The following is a 21,336-nucleotide window of genomic DNA, read 5'->3' on the forward strand; positions in this document are numbered from 1 at the left end:
GCGCCGACTTGCAAAAATTATTGGGGGTGCCGGACATCACCGGGGGTTTAGGGGGTTATTTAATCCCTCAAAGGTCCCCCCCCACCTCAAATAAAGGTCAGATTTTTGTACCTTGAAAATGCCATATTTTCTGGTGTGTGTAATTTTTACAAACAAATAGTATGTGACATGGCATTTTCGAAGTAAAAGAATCTAAAAATTGGTTTACAAATTTTCTGGTTCAACTTTTAAATCATATCACTTGTCTTAGAGAGATTTTTTTGTGCTATTTTATGGGGAGCCGTGCAAGTGCCGTAACTAGGCATTGATATTGTAAGGTAGGAAGGACACTTGACTTGAATGGAAGGGCACTCCCAGAGACGCCGACATTTAAAATAATGGGGGGGGGGGGGTAAACCGGGGGAAATTTTCTAAATTTGAGATGAAAATAGTGAGTTTTAAAGTTTTTTTTTAAGTATTTTGAAATCATATAATCAACATAAGAACCCCGAAAACTCGACAAGCCTGACACATATTTTTTGGCTTTGAAAAAGGGAAAACATAAATACAAACACGCACAGTATTTTCGTAAAAAAATAATTTCATTTATGCATGTTTTTTTAAGACCAGTTGTTTTTTCATTAGTTATACCGGCTAACATATTCAAGTGTAAACGCAGTCTCCCAATGTCTAGGTTATTTTTGAAAACTCAGTTGATTTTTCAAAATTTGTTTCACATCTGTTTAGTAAAAACACGCACTCTTGTTCAACTGCAATGATCTGTGTGAGTCCAGTTGATGTAAATCGCCCAAAAATGCAGTATTGCACCATTTCACAAACCTCAATGCAAAGTGCCTTGTAGTACTCCTTTCGGATTTTGAAAGCGTGCGGTGAGCTGGCTTCGTTGTTTTCACACTTCTTTGGTATACGTCGGTTCCGAGGAAGCGAAGGATCATCATTTTGTGAAGGTTTTTCTTTTAAACACAATTCCCAAAAGTATTCAAAACTATCACGCCTCCCATTTAATACACAAATCAAACCCTCATATATTTTTTCCAGATCAGCAACACTTAAATGAGCTCGCCGCAGCGCTGCCCACCGGCAACAGATTTGACCCGTAAGTTAGCGCACTTGGATAAATTCTAAGTGTGCTTGCAGCACTATAACACCATCATTATTCACACTATCTGCTTACCATTTAACTTGCTTACTACCGTAGTAATTTTTTTTAAAACTCATTACTGAATGTATTTTACAAGGAAAACTATCTTCAAACAAGGAAAATGAAAGATAAATTTATGAGTTTAGAAAACATAATATAACTAATACTTTTCTTGATTTATTGGGGGGGCTCTGCCCCTCAAAAATATTTTTGAGGGGGCTCGGGCCCCCTCAGGCCCCATGGAGTCGGCGCCACTGGGTTGTTTCCTTCAGTCAAAAGTAGTCTTTTAGTCACTGAAATTGATAGAATAAGCAAAAAAAATAAAATAAAATAAAAAAAAAAATAATGGACTCAGAAAATTCTTTTATTTTCCCAACAGTTATTTTTTAATTAATTTTTTAAAATGTCCGATTTTGGAAACAAGGTGTGGTCTTGATGACGTCAGAAATGATGCTCTTTGGCGTATCTTTGTACCGCGTTTCCACGTTATGATAATCAAGAAGCGAATTAAAACTGCGCTCTACGCTTGCTATCAACCATATCGTTGCCAATACGTGAGTAAAGATGCGAATTAAATATTTTGCTCTGTGAATGGCAACACAGAATGGCGTTTCATCATTTGTGATGTCATCGGCAAGAAATGTAAACAATGAAAGCGCAACGATTTAAGTAATTTTTCAAAAATATTAAACTTAAACAATTTTTTTAAAAAAATGGTTAGATTCTATGTTTTTAAGCATGTTCTTTCAGAAAAAAAAAATACTTTTAAAATTTTGGAAACGACACCATTGCTGAACGGTTACCAATACAGCTGCGAGTTGAACGCTTTTAAAAGAATCAATTATTTTTTGAAAAACCAATCGTATACGCAACAATTGTATCGTTGTCATAGAAGCTATAAAAAGCAAACGAACAATAAAATTACGTACAAAGTTTGCATAAAAAAGTCATTATGTAAAAAATAAATCGTAAAAGTGACTAAAATACAAAACTCAACGTAAAATTAAATTGAATGCATTTCGCTACTGTTAAAAACACATTCTGAATAGTTTTCAATCGTTAAAAAATAGCCATCAAATAATTAATAATTCTCATACTTCATTTGTCATACGTGAAAAGCTTTCCTGAGAAGGTTTATCCAAAACAACACTCATTTTTCATCTTATGTTTTAAAATATATTGTCAAGTAGCCACCAGAAACATTTATTTACCAGATACTAAACGTTTATACACAAGTTTGGGTATCGAGGATCGGTAACTAACAGTTTTTGAACCAGTTTCTTGGGTTTTTTTTGCTTATGAGTGAGTGGTCTTGTGTTCTACCCATGTAGACAATTCATGTCTTGCTTTAATAAAGTGTTTTCATTTTATAGGTGCTACGTTTTGTGTGTTTACGTGACAATATTCAACTCTTTGGCAGCATCCGCCAGGCAGCTATTTTATCGTAAGCGCCTTGGAGTTGAGGAACAACTTCGCTACACTGCTGTGCAAAGTATCTGCTATCTGAAAAAAAGTGCTATCTGAAGCTGTGCTCACAATGAGAAATTGTTTTCAGTAATCATATGTTTTCATGCATATATTTGTGTCAGATGCTACTTTAATAGCACAAAGAGCCACCTGGCATCCAGTGCTGTAGTGCTATTTTGTTTTTTAACCAGAAACGTAAGAATGGAGGGGTAGGGGAGTCGTTAATTAAACCGTCGTAGTCGTCGTTTTTTTTTTAATCGATCGAAGAAGGGGGAGGATTCTTCAGAAAAAGGATTGACTCCTACAAAGTATAATTGTGTATACTTTCAATAGTAATACATTTAAAAAATATGCACTTTTTTTGGTTACTAAAAGATATTGAAATGCAAAAGAATTTCGAATAAGAAAAAACAAAAGATAATAAGTAGCTGAAAGTAACATTCCTTCTTTCCCGTGCCTTTATTTTGGCTTATACATTTTGTTTTTAGTGCTAAAGACGTTCATTTTAAAAAGATTTCAGACTTGAAAAGAGCAAAACCTTTTTTTTTTTGAGAGAGAAATTAAGATTTTAAATGAAATAAAAATAAGTGCAACTTGGGATAATGTACCGGAATGGCGTTTCGCTCAGTAGAAAAACAAAGAAACTGTGTTCTGATGTCTTCCGGATCAACTACACCCTTGCGGGTGACATTAACTGAATTTTGTTTTTAAGTACAGATACGACTTCTGTACTTCAGTACTTCTGTAAGCAGTTTTTTTTCGCCAAATTTGATGCCAAAAAAGGACACCAGCTTGGTGACAGATACGAACCGATAGATACTAAGACAGGCAGAGGTGGGCTGACTAAATATATAACTATCCCAACTGAACCTAGTGCTTAATTTTTTTTTTTAACTGTTCACATTCAAGAAAACCTTATTTAGCACAAAAAAAAATTAACAATTGAGTAAGGTGCCCTCAATAACGTAATAGAGAGAGAATAAATTGATGGTTAAATCCTCTGAGAGATAATAGCCAATGATCGAGTAACGCTCCTGACGTCATCAGCAATGAACGCTATCAACTGGAGTTTAGAGTTAATCCACTGGAGTTAGGGTTAAAATTTCAACTATCAAAATATCCTCAAACAGACAATCGCTTCGTTCAAATGCAGAAGCAATTTTCACCCGTCATATCTTGACGGGCGATTTTCTAGTAAGTATATGATTATACATGACTGAATTAAGGTTGTTGTCGTAGCCGTGGAATTAAGCTTCTGCTAAAACTTTCAGATATGACTTCCGTGTATATATCATAGCTACAGTCCATTTAAAGAGAGTTGGGAGTATTGTTTCGAGAGGTAAAATAATTAATCAATTAGCATATGAAAATTGCAAACCTCTAACAAAACCTTGTAGTGCTTTTAAATTTGATGACTACCTAGTGAACGGCTCATTTTCCCGTCAACGGAATAGCCCTCTAAATTTTCTTTAAAATGTCTTTATTGATTGAATCAATTAGTTCTGCTTTATTTCTCTATTCATTTTCGTTTTAAAAACAATTAAGTACAATTCTATGTTTTTTTTTTCTAAATACAAGCTAAATAATTTTTGTGACGCGTACGTTGAACTACAGTCAAAAAATCGAGATTAAATGCTTAGAAGTTGCGGAAAAAATATATGAAAAATGTATCAAAAGCATCGTGAACGAAAATATCCAGAAAAGTTTCAAATATTCTAGGGAGCCTCATGAGATTAAAAAAAAAAAAAAAAACATTCCTCAAAAGTTCGACGAAAGTTATCAAATTTCCTCTGATTTCCAACAAAATGAAGTCGGTAACTGATTTGAGCGATGTTAAATGGAAAAGAACATGATTTGTTTCATAAAATGATTCGATAGGGAAACACATTGAACCGGAAAAGATATATCCTTGCTGAAAGTTTGACGACATGCTTAGAAAAATAGATTACAAACAACGGAACAGAAGGCAGAAGCTCAGGATACTTTTCCAAAACATTTTAGATGTTCCCAAGCCAGGGGTGACTAAGGCCCCTATATATACGAGCCGGCGCATCAGCTTAAGATCTGTCTTTTTTGGATCGGAGCGCGTGTTTGAGCGGTTGTCTTTTCTGGCAAGTAATCGCGTTAGGTAATTGTTCTCTGCATGCGATTATTAGCGACACACGAATTGTTTATTAAATACAGTATTATTTTCAGCAAATTTGGCGGAACCCGAAACTTTGCCCTGGTAACCCTCGCAGCGCAACAATGCAAAATCCGATCCAAAATGGCTAAACTTAAGCTGATGCTTCGGCCTATCTATATAGCGGCTCTAGGGGTTACTCACCTTTTAGGCTCTGCGCCTCCCTGTGAACATTGATGTGAGGTCACGCCGCCCCTGCCCCCCCGCTATCGATGAAGTTAATAAAAGTAGCGCAATATGAAAATGAGAATTTAAAACTAATGCTGGTTGGGATAGTTAAAACTAGTTGTTAAATGAAGAAATACATAAATTACAGAAAATTTAGCATTGCTACACAGAATTTCATTCTGAACACATTCTTGGAATACCTGAAATCAAAGAATCAAAGAGCTAAATACAAGTAAATTTGAGATAATCTAAAATCTTAATGAAGTTAGTATGTAATACTAGCCACTTTCACTGCATCAATTAGAGGGCTGACACTGTTTGTTATTGATAAGTTTTTGATAATTCGGTTATCGAAAATACGGGCTACTTTGACCAGCAATTTGGTACTTTTCTCATCTTTTCCCATTAGTTCTGTATTTATTCATAGTTTCAAGTTGTGGAAACCTTTTTTACGCATCTTAAGTACTCTTAATTTAATTTTGGAATACTGATTACTTTGTTTCAAAGCACTATTATCCTTTTAAATTGTTTTTTATTTGGGGCAATGTTGCCCTTACGTTTGGGTTACTTTAGCCCAAAGTGGTTTTCCCTATTTAAAACTATTGTAGATTAAAACTATCTAGAACTAACTAGAGCTAAAGAAAGAAGTGTGTTCATAGAAAAAACTATTATTTAAAAAAAAACATTTTACAAGAACTTTGAGCACACATATTAGTTTCAAGGAAAATTAATTAAAAAACAAAATGTGTGTGCGTACGTAGTTATTGTTTCAAAAATTAGCTGACGAGAACAGTCATCTTCTCATCAGTTTTGAAGATTGAACAATTTTATTAAGATAACACCATTCGTAAATCATAGCATCCTAAATTTTCGGCCACTTCCAAAATTGTTCAGTGCGTTCAATTCACTCAACATTAGCTCCATCTTCTCTCCCATCTACAGCTATTTCTATAAAACTGAGCTCGGTCCATTCCGCTATAGCGAAATTCCGAAAACTTTCCAACACATTTAATACAATTAGTAAGAAGTAGTTCGGTCAACGTTTTCTAAACCTCTTGCAACTGTTAGTTCTTTATCTTCCATAATGTAAGCCATGTAACTGAACCCTGAGGATTTGAGTTTGTAATCGCTCTCTTAATCCATTTCAGAGAATTCCTGTTTTTTTCTTCTGATTTTCCTGTTTAGAGTTTTATTTTTAGCTTTTCTTTTCTTTTCCTAGTCTCTCTGTCGAATTTTTTGAAGTTTTTATGCTCGGCTAAAGTAGGTCGTAATTCTAAGGTCAATAGATACGTTGTTATTGTGAAATTTTTAAATAAAACTTTAACAAAAGGGAGAAGTGCAACTGCGCTAGTACATAAAGTAGTGAATAGTGCTCATAAATGGGTACTTAAAAAAACTCTTAGCTGATATAAAACTGCGTTTACATGTAGAAGTCTGAGGGGTTATAAAGACACATGTTAGCACAAAGACCACAAAACCAATAGCATTGCTCCCTGTGAAGAACTATTAAACTGCTTGGTATACATTATTGGATCTTTGAGGCTGCTCTCTAACGGATTCCGTCAAAACATATTTGAAAATTGCTTCCTGAAATTTTACAGAGAACGTTGTATCTTTTTCTCAATTTGGGCTGAAGAAGGACCCTAAGGACATCAAAGCAACTCACGTTTACAGTACATATAACTGTCACAAAATGAACTCTGATTACTTTCAATGCCTTGCTTGCTCGATGTGATGATGAAATTACAGATTCAGAAACGTGTGGATAAAACTGTACTAAAAATCTCACAAAAGTCAATAGTTTCGAAAATAGTTAAAACTGATGGTTAAACTAGCTAATTATAGTTAGTTTCATAGTTAGTTAGCCCCCACGTTGAGAACCACTGTTCCAAAGATTTGCTTTTAGCTTCAGAAGTTGTGAAACTTACTTAAAATCGAGAATATATGAGGCGTTTAGCATTAAAACCAGCTAAATCCAAGCATTTAGCATGTTACCACTGTAAAAAAAGGTAATATCAACAATATTACAGAGGCGTCGCTACGGGGGGGGGGGAGATCCGCCCCGAGTGTCACCCGTCTGGGGGAGGGGTGACACCCAAAGTGTAATTACTAGTTATTGAAAAATATGAATCTGAAATGCATTTTTAAGATCACTAATTAGAAAATTTTCCGGGGAGGGGGGGGGCACAAACCTCTTGACATCCCTTATTCTCCCCCTCACATCATTGAGTGAACACTAATTCAGGATTTGGTTCATATTGTCAATACTTAAACCTAGTAGCGACTTCCTCTTATACCAAAAAACTGAGCCCCATTATAATTCCCTGTGTTGGATATACGTTTGAAGTAATTAAGGGACCATCAATTTCATGCACACCCTTACTTTTTTGACCTCTCGGCGGCCAGCACATTTGCGTCTAGGGCAAGTTGTATAAAAAGCGTTCGTAGTTTTTATTTGTCTTTTGTACATTAGCCCACTTAAAGTTTTGTTTTAACGCAAATGTAATTGTTTCTGAAAATTGTATGAATTTCATGTTTTTATGCTTTCATACAATATTAAAACTTTTTTTTTTTTTGCAATGGTAAAGGAAAGGGAGGGGTTTACACCATAAATTACCGCCCATGCTAAGCACGCCACTGAATATTATTATACCTAATTGCTTAATTTACTTACATTTTTGATTGCACAGCTTGTGCATGGCAGAAAAGTGCGAAACCGCAAAAGTTTAATTGAAATTTGAACAGAAATACAAAATGTTTTAAATGTCGAGCTAATTCAAAATCACGTCAATCCAAATTATATTTATCTGTTAATATAACATGGCTCACAAAGTACTGCTCACATAAAAAACAAAAACAAAAATACAGCCCCACCTTGAAGGATATTCAAACAATGTTTTTTACAAAAAAAAAAAAAAAAAAATAAAGGAAGGGGGAGAGCGTGAAATGTTTTCTTTCTTTTTTTTTTGAAATACAGTCCATGTAAAATCCTCAAATATATAATAACCAATTCACTGATCGCGTTACGCTCTGTGACGTCACCGACAATGAAACTCGTGCCATAGCATGATAATTTGATAATATTTTTTGTTAATTTTTGACATGCAGGAAAATGCGTTATTTTGACAAGGTTGAACTGGATCCGGTCACTTAACTGTTTTACTGGCAAGACTGCCATTTTAGGAGAATGAAGTAGCGAAAAAGTGGTCAACAATGTACGCTATCTACTGGAGTTTAGGGTTAATCCACTGGAGTTAGGGCTAAATTTTCAAAAATCAAAATACCACCAAAGAGGCATTTGCTTTGTTCAAATAAGGGCTCGACCGATGGCATTTTTTGGCCGATGGGCCGATGCCGATTGTTGGCCGATTGTTCAAGGATGGCCGATGGCCGATGGCCGATAGTTTTCCTCCAAATGGCCGATTGCCGATGGCCGATGGCCGATGCCGTTGGCCGATGGCAAAAAAAAAAAAAAAAAAAAAATCAAACAGCAATAAATTGATAAAATTATCAGGAATTTAAAGGATCTTCGATTCATTACACTTCACTTCCTTTCTACGAATAATGAATTGTAATCACAAAAAAAAATTTAGATTTTGACCTAAATTTCTGTTTTACGATCACCCAATTTAATCTTCACAAGATTTTTCGGCACATCTGTATATGCATATGTACTTAAGAACATATAGATGACCGAAATATCCATTTTGAATGTCTCCTCAGTTAATTATCGCAAATTCTCTTGTGATCTCTTCATGTGCGTAAACTTGTGTCACTCAAAAACGTTATGAAATACTAAGTTGAAAACTCATACGTACGTAGTATGATCTAAAAGTTCGAGGACAAGTTGTATAAAACCTTACCCTGAATAGTTCACATTACCGAAGCACATCTATCTACAAAATAGTCACCTCGAACGGCTATGCACTTCTGCCAACAGAAGAATAGCTTTTAGAAGCACTCCTGAAAGACATTTTTCGCGCAACCTCCTGTAAGGCCTCTTGTGCTGCTGCTTTAACTTCATCGTGGGGAAGAAGGCGACTTTCATGTTGAGGATGCACGGTTCGATTGGTCAATACTCTGATATGATAAACAAATAACGTTTCGTCGGACTCAGCTCCGTGTGACTTTTGCCTGTTCCCAGCAAAAAAACATTTGCATGGACGCCGCTTTCTTCCGTCAAGATAAAGCTGCATTATAGAAGGCTCATCGAAAAATGGCTTCCAGGAGTGCTTCCAAAAGTTATATGAACACTGGCAGAAGTACATAGTCCCTCAAGGTAACCTTTTGAAGGTGGATGTGCTTCGGTAATGTAAACTATTCTGGGTAAGGTTTTATACAGCTTGTCCCCGAACTTTTGGATCGTACTACGTACAATCTTTATACTTTATAGGGTGTAGCTATACTTCTCCTTTTTTACTGCTGTATGATGAAAGAGAAAGAACAACAGCTAAAAAAAAAAAAAGAAAAAAAATGGGAGAAAAACAAAGAGATTGTTTAATAACCAATTGATTTGTTTGTTTGTTTTTTAATTGAATATTTACTAAGATTTCAGTAATATTGTACTAATGTATGGATTTAGGTACATTAAACATACTTAAAAAATATTAAATTATAATGATTAATCATTAAAAAAATTAGAAAAAACTATGAATTCGTTAACAAATTACGCAATTAAAGTGGAAAGATTGCACGTAGACATTTTTTACTCATCAAATTAAACAAAAAAAGTAACAGATAAATTACAATATTAAATCATAATAGGAATATTTTTATACTTATTTAAAATTTATGAATAGAAAAGTTTGCATTTTTCATAAAAGCCATAACAGTGACATAAATTTTGCTGAAAAAAATATCCATGAAAAGAGCGATGTTTTTAAAACGCAGCTACAATAAACAAACTCAATATTTACACCAAGTAAATAACTGAATACATATACTACTTGATCTGATGTTTGCACACATAATATTGAAAATTTGATTGTTTAATCTTTTATGAAGCACTACGAACAAGTTCAAATTAAATTTATCAATTTAACAATAATTTTCTGAAATTAAAAAATTGCATAATAGAAAATCCTTTAAACTTTTCTATAAAACACGAAAATAACTTATTCATTGATTTTATATAAATACATAAAAATAGTTACTTACAACAAAAAAAAAATCGATCGCTATTAATGATGCAAAAAAGATGGCGCATTACGAAATATAAGTGAAACAAGTATGAGAAATATGCAAAATGACATTTCTTGACTAAAATAAATAATTGCTAAATATTTAAGAAATGCTTGAAACCTCGAGAGAGGGTTAGGGAAGGGGTCACTCTCTGGTTTTGGAGTAATTCACACTTCGGCCCCAACCTCGGCCTAAATTTTTTAGTAAAGAACCGCTAAAACCAACGCCTCGGAAGTGTTTCTGAATCTATTTCAGCACTTCCGAAGAAAAAACTAAATAGTCCCTCCGATTTCCGAATTATGTCACCATTCAAAACGTCTTTAATCAATTTCTTACATTAATGCTCTAAATTCCTTCTAAACAATAGATAAAGTTTTTTTTAAAAAAAATCTCCAATTTTATGAATGGTGTTAGTTTTAAACAACTCAGAAGTACAACTAGAGTTTAATTTCAGAAATTGAGGGAGTAGGAGGAGGAGCACGCAAGTGTTCTCGGAAATTCAAAGAATAAGACTTCAAAATAATCATAAACATTGAACGGAAAAACCCTTTCAAAACTTGCACCCGAGTTTGTTTTGACGTGCAGTGGCGGATTTAAAGTATAGCAAATGTTGCAATTGCGCGAGAGGCCCCATAACTATAGGGGCACCGTAGGAGTTACAAAACTGCTTATGGTAAATGTTTTACAACTTGTGTGATAGAGAAATAGGGCCCCATAGTGTATTTCGACGGGAACAACTTGTAACTCCGCCGAAGCGATACAGAAAAGACTGCATTACTGTGATTCATATTTCAGATATCGGAAAATTAAAAATTACCGTCTGCTCAACGGGAATCTAAAAAAATGACACAAAAACCGGTTTTGCCATCTCATATTTGTTTCCATGGTCTCCAATTCTGCAATATATCACCAAATGATCGTCAGTCTGAGACGCTTTATTAGTTTTGCATTGAAATAAGTAATCAATAGCCACAAAAAATGAGTAAACAGGCTTTTCAGAATACCCGATCGAAAACAAAAAGGGAAGTGCACAACTGGAACGTACGCACACAATCCACATGCGAAAATTTATCTTTCTACAACTTAGCATTTTTGAGTTATGACTTATGAGAGATACATACGTACATCCAGCTGCAAGAAACAAAGCAATAATTAACTTGTTTGGTACCTGAATGCAGTATTAAAAACTCTTTCAAAGGAGACTAAAATAGATAGTCATACTGAAATTTAAGTAAATAATTTTATAATGAAAAAAATAACTCCCTTTACTTTGCATTAAAAAGTAAAACAACAAAGGTCCTTTTTTTTTCTTCCAAAAACATCGGCCAATTCCATCGGCTTTTCGATGTTTTTTAAGGCCGATGGGCCGATGTTTCCTGCAAGTTAGCATCGGCCGCCGATGCCGATGCCGATGTATAAATTGTTGAACCATCGGTGCCGATGCATCGGCCAGGCCGATGCATCGGTCGAGTCCTATTCAAATGTCGAAGCAATTTTCACCCGTCATTCTTCGGTGGGCGATGTTTTTGTTTTAAAATGAATTGAGGGTAGTCGTGATACTAAACACTTCATATAAACCTTTTTTTTTTTCTGTTTTTTAAATTAAGCGAACAGCGAATAATTAAGCGACAATTCAGAAAAATCACCCTCGCAATTCATTTTGAGCCGTACCATTTTAAGCCTTATTTTCTTGCTTTTGTAGGGGAAGAAATTAGAAGTTGGGCCAACGTCGTGAAAGTAATAAAAAATGCCCTTGTACAAAACTTTATCTTAACGCGAAGAAAAAAGAACTTTAATTGATTTACTTGCTTGTCGTAAAGTAGATCACGAAGAACATTTTTCTTTTTCATCCCCACCCACGGAAAACGTGTGGAAGTGTTTTATCTCACATTTTAGTCATTTGTTACAGCTTAAAGAGACTGGAAAATGAAGGATTTTTTTTTCTGTTTACAATAATCTCTGTACAAGCACTTATTAATCCTTTTGAGAGAAAATTCTTTTCTGAATGACTGAAAATTAATTTATTCGACCCGATAAAAATAATATTCATTTAATTCTAATAACATTTATTTATGATTAGAATAAATGCTGGACATTGCGGACATCTCTGTACAAGCATTTATTCTTTAAAGATAAAATTATATTCTAAATGACTGAAAACTATTTTAACGGAACCGTTCAGAACAACGCTGATTTAATTCTAATAACATTTGCTTAAATGTTTAGAACAAGTGTGGGACATTGCGGACGACATCTCTATACAAGCACTTATTAATTCTTTTAACAGAAAATTATTTTCTAAATGACTAAAAATTAGTTTAGTGGATTCGTTAAAAATAATATGCATTTAATTCTAATAACATTTCTTTAAATATTTAGAATAAATGCTGGACATCGCGGACATCTCTGTACAAGCATTTATTAATCCTTTAAAGAGAAAATTATTTTCTAAATGACTGAAAATTAGTTTGACGGAACCGTTCAGAACAACACTGATTTGATTCTAATAATATTTACTTAAACGTTCATTACAAATGCGGGACATCGCGGACATCTCCGTACAAACACTTATTAATAATTTTGAGAGAATTTTTTTTTTCTAAATGACTGAAAATTAGTTTAGCGGAATCGTTCAGAATAACACTGATTTAATTCTACTAATATTTACACTCTAAGACAAAAAAAAAAGTTGCGCCAGGAAGGTGTGGACCGATGTGAATGAAATTTGGAGGGATGGTTCTTCTGCCTAAGATATGCAAATGATTAAATTTCCAGGTTAGGGTTGCGCATGCAACGCGCGCACGGTGGCCCTAAGCACAGCGCAAGACCAGCTATATAAGGGCGTCCAGTAGAGCAACAATTTTAATTTAACTCAATCTGATTTGTTAGTTACGTCGTTTAACATTGGATTATGCCTCGAAATAAAGTTCGCAAGCAATTTACGCAACCAGGAGTGTTCGAAAGGGGTCGCATAATTGGCCTCCGAGAAGCTGGATGGTCATTTCGACGGATAGCACAGCACGTTGGTTACACTGATGTTACTGTTGCACGCATTTGGCGGCAGTGGACTCAACAAGGCACATATCAGCGTCAACCAGGCTCAGGGAGGCCGAGACAAACCGTACCGAGGGAGGACCGGAGGCTCGTAAGGCAAGCTCGTAACGATCCAACCAGCACAGTTGCAGACATCCAACGGGCTGTGGGACCTTCCATCAATCAGTCAATAAGTGGTCGCACCATTTGCCGACGGCTGCACGACGTGGGACTGCGCTCACGTAGACCGTTACGACGACTGCCATTAACAGCATTGCATCGTCGGAAAAGATTGGAATGGTGCCGTACAAGACGGACATGGAGCGTCGAATGGTATCGCGTAGTCTTCACTGACGAGTCCCGCTTCTGTCTTGGTGGAGACGACAATAGAATACGCGTGTGGAGGCAACGTGGTCAGCGCCAAGATTTACGGTTTATTGTACACCGTCATACGTCCACGAGACCTGGTGTCATGGTGAGGGGCGCAATTGCATATGATGCAAAATCACCTCTAGTGTTCATTAACGGTGCTTTGACCGGCCAACGTTACGTTCAAGAGATCCTGCAGCCAGTTGCTTTGCCATTCCTGAGCACCCGTGTTCGGCCGCTATTCCAACAAGACAGCGCTCGACCCCATATTGCTGCCGTCTCTAGAGCTTGTCTTCAAGGCCTAGACAGCATGGAGTGACCGGCATATTCACCAGACCTGTCCCCAATCGAGAATGTGTGGGATGCCATGGGACGAGATGTCAACACTCCACCCGTACCTCGAAATCTGCCGGAACTCCGTAACAAAGTTAAAGCAGCATGGGATAGACTACCACAGGACGTCATTAAGAACCTGTACGATTCGTTACCAAGACGATTAGCATATTGTATTCGGAATAATGGCGGCCATACCCCATACTGAATGTTACCCATTTTGTGTATGTTGTTCAATAAATTTTGCTTATATCGTTCTCATTTTCTAATCATTTACTCTTCCATATACACTTAACATACCTTCCAAATGTCATTGTATTCTAAGACTTCCTTCATGGTGCAACTTTTTTTTTTGTCTTAGAGTGTATTTAAATGTTAAAAATAAATGTGGGTCATTAAATAATTCAATCGCAATTTTACTAGCATAGGTAATATTACATTATTAGTAGCGGAATAGTATTTTAACTTCTTATAAAAGGCCTCAAAGTTGATAGTTATTCAAACTTTTTTTAATAGCTTTTGTTGCATTTTCTCTGTTGTTGCGTGGGTGGGAAAGCACTTTAATTATTCCCCAAAACAAAAAATAATAAAAGAAATGAATTTTTTTGCTAAAGTTAACAAACTAATTTCAAGGACCTAAGCAAGCATAGATTTGTTGGCTTCAGGCTTTTGAAACTTTTCAAAAAATAGGGATTTTTTAAGCATTCCTAGATTTAAATCATTTTATAAGGGGTTTTTTAAAGATTATTTTTCAGAATATACTTGTTTATTTGATTCGTTTCTTGGAAAACAGAAGTGCAGTACGTTTTTTCTTCGTCAATGTTTTATTAATTCTCCTTCACATTATCGAACACGCGGAAGATTTTTAGTTCAATGCCAAACTATCAGTTTCCACTATCAACTCGAAGTTCTTTAACAATTCTAACTACTAGTTCCTGTTTTTAAAATGTGCATTGTAGGAACAAAAACTTGAAAATAGTTTTATAATTATTAAATAGATTCAGTGAAAAGTAAAACTTGAGTCGATTCGTTTGCAGTGCAAAGTTTGAAGTTTATGTTCTCAATGTAACAGAACTATGTTTGCATTTCATGGTCTATGCAGAAGAAAAAGCTTTTCAACGATAAAAGTAAACGTTTGGTTGTCAAGGATAATTTATTAGAAATCTGAGAGAGGAAAAGAAACACATGACTTTCGATTAATAAATAAGAAAATGCCAGTTACATGTATTTAATAACAAATAACAATGCTGCTCAGTGGCATATCCTTTACAGCAAGAGACTCACGCTTCGAAGGACCAAATTCAAACTCCGCCAAGGTCATCCTAATCGGGGGCTAAGGGAGTCGTAAATTTTAGCCTGACCGTCCCGAGATGGCGTTTGGCCACGTTCCGTTTCGGAAGAATACATTTTCATGAAGGTGCATTAAGCAGATGAAAAATAAAAAAATGGACAGGCGAAAACAGGGTTGTAATAAGGAACTGAACGTTTTTAGTTTTTACTTTGTTGCCAATTAAAATAATATATTGACGCAATTTTAAAATTTCAATAATGAATGATCATATTGTTACGAGTTCGGGGCAACTTCAAACTTTCTTTAAATGACGACACAGTTCTTGAGAAAAACACAGGAGGTTTATTTACAGCTATGTGCAAGAAATGTAGTAAACAACTCCTAAATATTATAGCAACAAGGCAAATATCTATGAACACCGTAAACTTAACGGTAGTACACGTATTTACATTAAAATACGCAAAAACAAAGCGCAAAGGCTTCACAATAACAAAGCTAAATACTCTCTCCAGTACAACAGCTGATACGGTTGAAGTAAACCAAAACTTTCTCATTCAAATGCCATACGGCTTTTATACTCAGTAAAGAAATATCCAGAAAATCCCACTACGTTCTACCAATTTCTCATATTTTCTTTTATTTCATTCACAAATCTTATCAGAAGACCATGTACGTCATTCAAATGTAAGGGGGCTGTATATTTATTACAAGAAACCGTTTACAGGTTTAATTATTACGACAATTTTGGATGAAAATTAATGGAACATACGCCACATTTAGCCCGATTTCAACAAATAAATCGCAAAAATAATTATTATTTACAGAATTTGTAACAATATAAAAAATATTTTTTTATTCAACTCATTTTAAAAACATTAAATGCATGCTTCACATTACGTACGTTATTTTTAGTAATTTGCAACGAAATTAAACTGCAGGAGGCGATGTAATATACGATTAATAGCTCCTGAAAGAGGTAATACAAACAAATATGGCAACTTATAACTTGTTTTTAAGCTTAGAGATTGACAGTATTTTTATTCGTGTTTTAGTGTTTTGTCTTTTTTATATATAACATTGAAATTATATTAACATCACAACCTGCCTTAAATCTACGTTTTCCTCCAAAAAATATCGAAACGTGTTATCTCCTTGGATAATTTTACAAATTACTTTAAGGTGGTGTATTCAGGCTGTAGAACTGTGAAAAATAATAAACGTCGACAAACGTCAGAAATAAAAAAATAAGTTTTCCCACTAAAGGTATTTCCTGCATTCCAAATAGGAAATTTCAGTTCTAAAGCTTGAATGCGCCACTTTGTGGTGATTTAAGAAACTAGCCAAAGCGGTGAACCATTTCAACTTGGTACGGACAAGGCAGATATCTCATTAAACTAGTCATATCCTATGTAAGTATGTTGGCTTAGGCTTTACCTCTATTACTACCAAAAACTATCAGTTGCATGTTGTATTCTTCTCATTCAACCCAAAATATTCTTTTCAGAAAGCTTTAAAGAAGATCTTTAACTCATTTTTCACACAACACGTTAAAAAAGAAAGAGAGAAAGAAAGGAAAAAAAATCTACACATAAATTTCCCATGGTAATATGCTTTACAATAAAGCCTTTTTTATTTCAAAACAACAATAATAGTTATAACCAGCTACAAATTGTAAAAAATCAACATAAAATGGTGAAATAAAAGGAGAAAAATAGCTTTGAGGCTCTTAGTCCGTTGAATGGAAAAGAAAAAGAGTCCGCTGAGAAAGTGCAGATACTCTTTTAATTAATTTTCAACAAATTTTCTTCTTTACATTACAACTATGAAAGCTTCATAGTTTGTTCAGAATTTAATTAATAAAGGAGTTCATTAATGCTGATAAAAATTTAGTTAATATTTCATAAGTAGTTCAAGAAGCAGTATATGTTTTCTTGGAAGACAGTTTTTTTCTCTCTTAGTTTATGTGTCGAAATTCAAAGAGCATGCAGGGATGTAAATCAATTTCACACGCGTCAATAAAATATTTTTAAGGATTTTAAAATTTTAAGATCCAGCATTATATTCACTATATTTTAAAAATAAATTAAGTTATTTTGCTTTTTCTTTCTTTTTTTTTACTTCTGCACATCTACTCATTAACCTTTTTATGACTTATCACAACTTTTTAGTTTTTTAAATCACAGTTGAAATTATAACTGTGATCAATAAATTTGTCTAAAAACAATAATTACACTTTACTAAATGTTTCATGTGTGTTACTGAAACAGGTCGCTTAGGAAAACCAAAAAATGTTGAATAAAAAGGGTAAAGGACACAGTTTCTAGTTGGTTTTTTTTTTTGGTTTTATTGACCCAAAAGTCTTTACAGGCTATACTGTGCTAAATATTTGTTTTATGAAGTTGAAAAGACGGAATATAGACACAAACATTTATTTTATAAATTAAAGACATAAAACCTACAGAACTTTAAAGAGCTTAGCAGAAATAAAAATGTATACAAAGTTTTAAATTTCAAATAATAGACCGATATAATGTTCTGCAAGAAAATTTTGATTAACGATAAAAAAAAAAATATATATATATATATAAATAAACACAGTACCGAAACGAAAACAAGAACAATAAGGCGAGCAGTAAATTAAGAACATGAATCCTATCTCCGAAAGGTAGGGGAACATAAATTAGAGATGGGCAGCCGTAGAAAGCCTCTAGGAAAGTAGTTTCCCAGTTAGATACTCTGATGCAGAAAGATCATATGAAACATAGTACGTCAAGTAGGGCCGAAAGACTTGGTCATCTGCTACATAGAAAGCATTATGAAGCTTGCACTCCACAAGAATGGAAGAAAGTTCTCACAGTGCGTACGAAAGAAATGCTTTTTCGTCAAAGTTTCCCCTGCATTTTCAAAGTTAACTACGTTTTTGAACACTTACTTTTCCTCGCTTAGTAGCAATGTAAATATCAGCAAAAAAAAAAAAAAAAATCACCAGTATTTTATTTTAAAGCCTTTTAAGTATAATGCTCTGCAGAACTAGGTGTCTTTAAATAAAAAAAAAAAAAATGTAACAACGGTGAATCACACGATTTTCAGAGAATTGCATACGTGTTTTGGGGATTCAATGACCCTCTTTTTCAATGCAGAAAATTAACCTTTTTTATGTTAGGTCATCTAATAAAAGCAACGAGAATGTGCAGCAGACAGGTCAAAATACAGTAGACAACTTGATTTTAAGATGTTTACTGTTCATTCTCGTTGCTTTTATCGGATGATTTTAACGCACAAAAACTAACTTTACTGCATTGAAAAAGGGGCTCCTTGAAACTCCGGAACACGTGTCTGAGGTTCTTCTCTTCAAACTCGTGTGATTTAAAGTTGATATATATCTTTTAATTTCTCCACAAAAATATTTCTTTTATTTCTAGGGCCCTTACTTCAAAAAAAAAAAAAAAAAAGTAATTTTCTTAAAAAAAAAAAAAAAAAAAGAAAAGAAAAGAAAAAAGATAGAATAAAACGTGAACTCATTCTTTTCGAGTTTACCCTCTATTAAAATTCAATCCAACTTCAGAGCTCAAGAAAAAAAAGAAATGTAGATAGATATATTCAATAGAGGTTAAGCTCGAACTGGAACCATAATTTTAAACAGAAATTACTCTTCCCGTTTTGAATCGATAAAAGGGCGGGAACATTTTCGAATCCAATAATTCGAAAGAGAAACGGTATTGCACTACTCCCTAAAGGACCCTTTCAAATGAGCTCAAACGCATACCGGTAGCCTCTTATTTGAAAACTTCCTCAAAGAATGAATGTGGAGAAAAGCCTTCGTTACGTATCCAATTCTTCGGTATCGTTTTATTCGATTTTTTCGATTCAGGAATCCTTAGTGCTGTAACATTTTCCAGCTATAAACATTATTCGTACACGCATTCAAATAATTAGTCGAAAAAAATTAAAAGAAAAAACGAAATGATGATATTGCTAAAGGCATTATCGGATAGATTTGTGGCGAAATAATTATACTCACGACATAAAAAAAAATGAAAATTTAAAGCAGAACAACACTAAAGTAAGTTAGACTAGAAAAGGCAAACGTTGACGATTTAAATCAAAATAAATAAATTAACAATAATTGGATTTAAAAAAAAAAGAATCGCAAAGGATTAAAAAAATAACAGCTTTTATTTATTTGAGATACGTTTAATGGATTTTTTTTAAACCATTCAAAACTGCATAAACAACGCGCCCGTGCATAACGTTTGCAAAAAAAAAAAAAAAAAAAAAAAATATATATATATATATAGGATGCGAAAAGATTTGCCACCTTTAATGAAAAAAAAAAAGGAATCAATGAGGATAATTACTTAAAATTGGGAAAATAAATAAGTAGATAAATAAATTTGCCTTCAGAAACTTCACTGGTCACATAAAATATTGAAAGAGATGCGTATCAACCTTTTAAAGAGCTCTAAAGAAATATCTAACAGATTTTTGAACTTGAAAAATGAGACTGGTACGTCTTACAGATGTGCCCGTACGGTCAAGCTCGCAACACGTACAGATCCTCATTTTTTAAAGGCGAGGAAACTTTTAAGAAAGTTGATACTTTATATTATTACGCATGATAGTTCCTTATATTCGAATGTATCACATAAAGATATTATATCATATATTATATCATAAGTTTAAACCTATGAGAGAAAACAGAAAAGGTCTCATTTTTGCAAATGGATTGAGCAATATAGTTTCGGTGTTACCAGGAACCCTTTTTTTTCAGGAAGAAAACTTTTGGGCACCAAGAAGCCGGGCACCTCATCAGTCACCAGGCACCTGAGCTGGAGGCGAAAAACCTCTTAAGGGAGACAAGAGAGCCAAACAAACTAGTAGCTAATGTAGAATTAGCACACTAAATGATTAACCACATCAATGGTGCGGTTCAACTCAAAGATTGATAGCAAAGCATGATATTTTGTAGTAAGTTACCGCCCAAAGTCAGGGCTAAGGCAGAAATATTTAAAATGCACCGCCGCGCCGGCTCAGTTATTCCATCCTAGGACTGCAGTTTCGTGCTTTTTTGCACTCATCAGCCCGGAATAGGAATCACCTGAGCTGGAGGCGAAAAATCTCTTAAGGGAGCCAAGAGAGCCAAACAAACTGGTAACCCGAGGTGGAATTAGCACACTAGATGAGTGACCGCAGCAATGGCGCGATTCAACACAAAGATTGATGGCAAAGCATGGTATTTTGTACCAGAAAAAAATCCCTGGAGACTGGGGAAATGTTTATGCGCATCGGAGTTGGTCCGCGGCACCGGTTGAGAATTGTTGTCATAGGCAGAGTTGATGCAATTAAAGTAACGATTTCATTTTAATGGACCTTAAAGTTCGCTTTTTCGCTCAGCCTAAAAGGCTCTCTGACGTTACATGTCCTAGAGTGCATGCACTTCATGCATCATAACGATATCTAGAGCCTGCTCATGTGATGCTTAAAGTGGCCTGGGTCATTGAGATTAAGCTCAACGTTGACAGAAAAAAAAGAAAACAAAAATCCCGACCCCTTATCAATGCTAATTTCGCGTTGTTTTCCTTTAAATGTTTAATCATCATTGCTAGGTTGCAAGTGACTGAAACTCCAGATTTTTCAACAAAAACTTGGAATTAAGAATTCACTGAATACTTAAATTTTTCAAAATTTAAGATCAACCAAAATATTTTAGTATTTTTTTTTTTTACAAAAATTTTATGGTGTACTTAGTTTTTTAAACTTTCGGAACTGAATGTTAAGTTCAATTCTTAAGCGTTATCGTAGCTATTCTACTTTTCTAAAATTATTCCTTGTATTTTAAACATTCTTAGCAAACTATTTTTTTTTTGTAGCGTGAGTAGATCTGTCCTTGTTTGCAAGTAATTTTTGCTATCGTATAGCTTTGCTTTATTCATTAAATATTTAAAAACAACTCTTCAAACTGAGTCACATTTTGCTACTTGACATAATTCAAAGTTTATCATAATTAGCTTGTAAAATCTTTTGCTTAGATGAAGTTTTGTTCTAAACTGCGTAATGATGGAATAAAATATACGTAAGCACCTCCACTATCAAAGAAACATAATCTGAAGAAAAATGCAACAAATATGGTGAAAAACGAAACTCTTTTACATAATGTATGTACTTACAGGC

The 21,336-nt window shown here is 34.3% G+C and overlaps 1 protein-coding gene across 1 annotated transcript in view; it reads right to left on the reverse strand.

The window, feature by feature from the left end:
- LOC129234343 (endothelial cell-selective adhesion molecule-like) overlaps positions 1-21,336 on the reverse strand; it is a 118,853-nt gene that overhangs the window by 28,286 nt on the left and 69,231 nt on the right. The window lies entirely within an intron of this gene.

Source organism: Uloborus diversus, chromosome 1, assembly GCF_026930045.1.
Source record: "Uloborus diversus isolate 005 chromosome 1, Udiv.v.3.1, whole genome shotgun sequence".
In the NCBI taxonomy this organism is placed as follows: Eukaryota; Metazoa; Arthropoda; class Arachnida; order Araneae; family Uloboridae; genus Uloborus; species Uloborus diversus.